Here is a 5,540-nt window from a genome sequence, read left to right as displayed (position 1 = left end):
TTTTCCGAGCGCGACTTGAAGCGAGTGACGACAAAAAAGCAGGATAAAGTGCTCGTCTAACTTTTTAAGTTCTTGCTAAAAAGGGAATAGATGTGAGTATCAACACCATCGAACGTCGACTGAAGGAAGCGAACATATTCTACCGTCCCACATCATCAAAACCACCGCTTTCAGAAAAACACATTGAAAAACAACAAAACAAGAAAATGGCATCACAGTATTGGACTGGCCTTCCCAGCCAACTAGACGCCAACCCCATTGAAAATGTGTAGGGAATTATGAAAACGCATCTTGCTGGAAGGCCTGTCCATGATTTAAGCAACTCGTGCGTCAAGTTCGCAAAATCTAGTCCTGTTTGTCGACGAGCTACGCAGAAAAGCTGGCTCAAAGCATGAAGAAGATGCCAGGCTATACTCGACAACGATGAAGGCTATATGGCTTATTGAGTAATTGCGACTCGTCGTTTTGTACATACCTTCATGTAAAAAAATTCTTAAAATATATCTTTTATTCTTCATGAATAATCGCGGTTCCTCTTTTTGACACAGACTGTACCTGCCACGACAAACGTTTCTACCTCATCGGAACGAGCCGAATTTATAGCCGCCTAAGGACTGCTACTTTGTGTATGTTTTCATCAAACTGTCATCAAACAAACAGTCGGCGCACTCGCGTATCGGCACCCACGTCACTGTTGACAGTTATGATTTCGAGGTTGTAAAGGACTTCGCATACTTAGGAACTAGCATTAACACCGATAACAATGTCAGCCTGGAAATCCAACGTAGAAGTAGGCAAATGAGTAATAAAGTCCTCTCTCGACGAACAAAACTAACACTCTACAAGGCTCTCATCAACGTATGGCGCAGCGTGGACTATTACAACATCCGATGAAGGGACGCTTGGAGTGTTTGTGAAGTGAAAGATTCTGCGTAAGATTTTTGGACCTTTGCACGTTGGCAACGGCGAATATCGCAGGCGATGGAACGATGAGCTGTATGAGCTTTACGACGACATAGACATAGCGCAGCGAATAAAGATCCAGCGGCTACCTTGGCTGAGTCATGTCGTCCGAATGGAACAAACGCTCCGGCTGTGAAAGTATTCGATGCGGTACCAGCTGGTGGCCGCAGAGGAAGAGGAGGACCTCCTTTGCGTTGGAAAGATCAGGTGGAGAAGGTCTTGGGTTCACTTGATGTGTCCAATTGGGGCCGGTTAGCACGAGAAAGAAACGACTAGCGCGCTTTGTTAAACTCGGCCAAAATCGCGTAAGCGGTTATCGCGCCAATTAAGAAGAAGAAGAAGGACTGATACTTTAAGTTCATTCCCCAAAGGCCTATGGGGAGTGTTTGTGCAGTTATAAAAACAAAAACCGTATATGAGTTGATTGTGCATCGGTCAACCAACCATCACCCAGAAAAAATAATTTACATGCACCAGCTCTTTACCGATTTTAAAATCGCTTTGAATTGCACAAAGAGTTGCGATATATGAATTTAGTATACAAAAAAAACTAATGTGGATATATAAAAAGCCGTTGACGGGATAAGAGAGTTTTTGAGCATTCAAAAGATTGAATTGATGGTCATCTGCCTTACAGGCACCTAATAACTTCTTCACATACCTGAACATCAAAAATTAAATGCGAGGTCAATGTTCTTCAATATTTGGAGCCTTTAAATAGCTCGCTATGGAGGTATCCACTTCTGAGTGACAAAAGTGCTTTAAAAATTGACTAAAGTGAATGTAGAAAGTGTATTGACTTCGGAGAAGAAAATTTTCAAAAAAAATAAAGCCATTTTCATTATTATTTTACTGTGTTTTTATTATTGGGCGCAAACTAGAAAAGGCAGCCCTCGTATCAGCAGCACCATTAGAGCTGGGAATGCTCCGTTTTATATTGTTTTGTTAACAAGTAAGTTAGTAGTCTGCGTGACTCCATATCGTCCGGATTTTTTAACCTGAAGCTGGAAAATTTCCCTCGAGCGGCATAACTCAATTAATCAGCCACCAGTTTTTATGAGAGCGTAATTTTGCTGGCGTATGTTTACATTATTGATATCAATGTGCTTCTTCTAAATTGGAACAAGAAGTGAATGTAATGGATCAGGAGGTGAACGAAAGCGATACGGAGTATTTTCTATCATTAAAAATATTGCCAGAGCACTCCAGTTTCCCGATTCACATCTCTGTTGGCAATCATAACTTTGATGCAGTAGAGGAATTCGTTTACTTCAGTACTAGCATTATCACCGATACTAATGTTAGCCCCGAAAATCAGCGAAGAATCTTCATGGTCAACACATACTACTTTCAACTAAGTAGGAAATTTAGTAGCAAATAGCAAAGTTCTTTCTCGCCGAACAAAAATCCCACAGAAGCTTGGACGATGACAATAGCCGGAAGGATAACATGTTTTTAAGAACAAATTTGATTCATAAAAATCTCAATTTCGGAGGCATTTTGATGCTGCGTGATGTTCTGTTGACAATCGCTGGCTTTAGCGAACTCTTAAGCATCCAGTTAACGTTCATGTTTGTGGCCGTTTCTCCGAAAAAGAATTTGGCTGTTTATTTGTGTTTACCGCCAATTTGAAAGCAGTTTTGATGAATAAAATTTACCAAAATGTGTAATTGCCAATAACCGCGAAGATATTTGGAAGAACTAGCCAACCTTGGATTTTACAAGAAGACAACGATCCAAAGCCGTCACAGTGGTCTGATTTTAACCCTATTGAAAAGGGACAATATTTGGACAACATTCGAGCAAAAAACTCAAAGGAAAACAAATATGGACGGTCAAACGGCTATATCTTCCATGCTCCTTTACCTATTCCTCAAACATATTTTTAATAATAAATAAAATTTTTTAAATTTATTTCACCTGTTGAGTTTCCATCAAAGACAATAGTTTCCAAATTTCTTTCCGGCATAATTAGTGAACAAAATTACAAAGAATTTTTTTATTATTAATTAAGGAATAATTTTTGGGCTTAACTAAAATTTGCACGCAATAAAAGTCATTCGGTAACATACGTTTCTTAAAAAAAAGTTTTCTTAGTTTCTTCTTTATTTGCTTCTTGCCGTCAAACAAACAAAGGCACGAATTTAATAAAAAAAATGAGTTAGAGATGGAAGGTTTTAGCCCACTGTAGAAATTAAAAAAATCGTTTTTGTTACCTTCAAAATGGTATTAGTCCGGGAGCCAGGGGTCGACTTTGGACTGCGTTTTTATACCGTTAAATTCTTGACTATAAGTACTTGTGATTTAGCTTTCATGAATAACGAAAGTGAACGTCAGCTGGCGCACCCGCGGTGGGTATGATTGTGGGAGGGTACCAACTCATTTTATACCGGCTGAAATTTTTTTCATCCATTGTTGACATTTAGTAGAATAAAAAAAATAGTCAGCTGCGCCGTAGAGGGGGGAAAATACGACAGCTGAATGCAATTATACATTCTTGCTTCGGCTGACGGTCTTCCCATCGCTATAAACGCAGCTGACCATCATTATTATATTTTCATATGTGCAAAATTATGTTAAAACATTTTAATCGGCATACAATTTATTTTACGGTCCTGAAAGTTCGCCTGTTCAGCTGACGTATTTTCCCCCCTCTACGCCGCAGCTGACTATTTTTTTTATTTTACTAAATGTCAACAATACATGAAAAAAATTTTAGCCGGTACAAAATGAGTTGGTAGAAATTTTTTTTCGACACGTTTCGCAGCATCCCACGCACGTACCCACCGCTACTGGACCAGCTGACGGTTGGTTTCGCCATCCATTGGATGGCGTCTGCCTTCAGTATTAAAATCAGTCGGCATGAAATGATGAGGCCAAAATGACCCCTGGCTCCCGGACTATATTGTTTCATAATTTTTTTCTTCTTCTTATTACGCGGCACTCGAAGTGTAACCAATTAAAGAGGCCATACAATTTAGTTTGGAAACTTACTTTTATTCAATTCAAAGTAAAAAATGTGTGAAAATAATACAATTAAGAAACAATTTGCTTTTTCTCGATATGGCCAACTTTTGTCTTTACTATGGCCTTCAGACGGTCTTGAAACGAATCGCAAACTGCCCGAATGTGACTTGCAGGTATTTTGGCCCAATCGCGGACAATGGCTTTTTTCAGCGCCTCAAGACTGATGAATTTTTTAGCTTGGACCTATCGTTTTGGGAGTTTACGAATTGCTCAAATTGAAAAATTTTCTCGTCAGAAATCATAGTGTTCGTAAAGTGCCCGCTTTCGGCCAAGCGAAGCAACTTATTGCTCCCTCAAGTCTTACTTGTTGCTGTTTTGGTGTGAGATCATGCGCCTTTTGGATCTTGTAAGGCTTGACTGTGAGATTATTTTTCAATATACGGCGGTTGTTTCTTCTTCTTAATTGGCGCGATAGCCGCTTACGCGATTTTGGCCGAGTTTAACAAAGCGCGCCAGTCGTTTTTTTCTCGTGCTAACCGGCGCCAGTTGGACACACCAAGTGAAGTCAAGTCCTTCTCCACCTGATCTTTCCGAAGCAGATGAGGCCTTCCTCTTCCTCTGCGGCCACCAGCTGGCACCGCATCGAATACTTTCAGAGCCGTAGCGTTTGTATCCATTCGGACGACATGACCCAGCCAACTTAGCTGCTGGCTCTTTATTCGCTGCGCTATGTCTATGTCGTCGTAAAGCTCATACAGCTCATCGTTACATCGCCTGCGATTTTCGCCGTTGCCAAGCAAAGGTCCAAAAATCTTACGCAGAATATTTCTTTCAAACACTCCAAGCGTCGCTTCATCGGATGTGGTCATCGTCTAAGCTCCTGCACCATACGTTAGGACGGGCATGCTGAAAGCCTTGTAGAGTGTTAGTTTTGTTCGTCGCGAGAGGACTTTACTACTCATTTGCCTACTTAGTCCAAAGTAGCACTTGTTGGAAAGAGAAATTCTACGTTGGAGATCCAGGCTGACATTGTTATCGGTGTTAATGCTGGTTCCGGCGGATGCTACGGTCAGATAGTTTTTAGTTATTTCGCCATTTGTTTGGCACTTCGTCGGGGATTTCGCTCAAGTTACTTTCACGTGACGTTGCAGTCTTTTCATGACCACCTCCATGACGTTTCGAGATGCTACCAGTATCATTGTAACGAGTAATGGTGCGAAAAGCAAAAACTTTATTAACTTTAAGGTTCTCGAGCTCACGAGCAATCGCTGGTTGTGATTTTCCTGCCAAATAAAGGGGCTTTCAATAAGGGCGGGTAGATGTTGAGAATGTCAATCGTGGCGTTTTCTGTGTGGCACGTAGCGCCGTCCTGCTGGAACCACATGTCGTCTAGGTCCATATGGTTCAATATGGGCCATAAGAAATTGGTTATTATCGTTGTGTAGCGCTCGCTGTTGACGGTGACCGCCTCACCAACGTCGTTTTCAAAAAAGTACGCACCAATGACGCCGCCGGCCTAAAATCCACACCAAACGGTAACTTTTTGAGGATGCATTATCACCTGGTGAGCCTCGTGTGGGTTGGTGTCGTCCCATATACGGCAATTTTGT

The sequence above is a fragment of the Anastrepha ludens genome, chromosome 6 (genome assembly GCF_028408465.1).
Source record: "Anastrepha ludens isolate Willacy chromosome 6, idAnaLude1.1, whole genome shotgun sequence".
Taxonomy (NCBI): domain Eukaryota; kingdom Metazoa; phylum Arthropoda; class Insecta; order Diptera; family Tephritidae; genus Anastrepha; species Anastrepha ludens.
Note: the sequence above shows the minus strand (reverse complement) of the source record.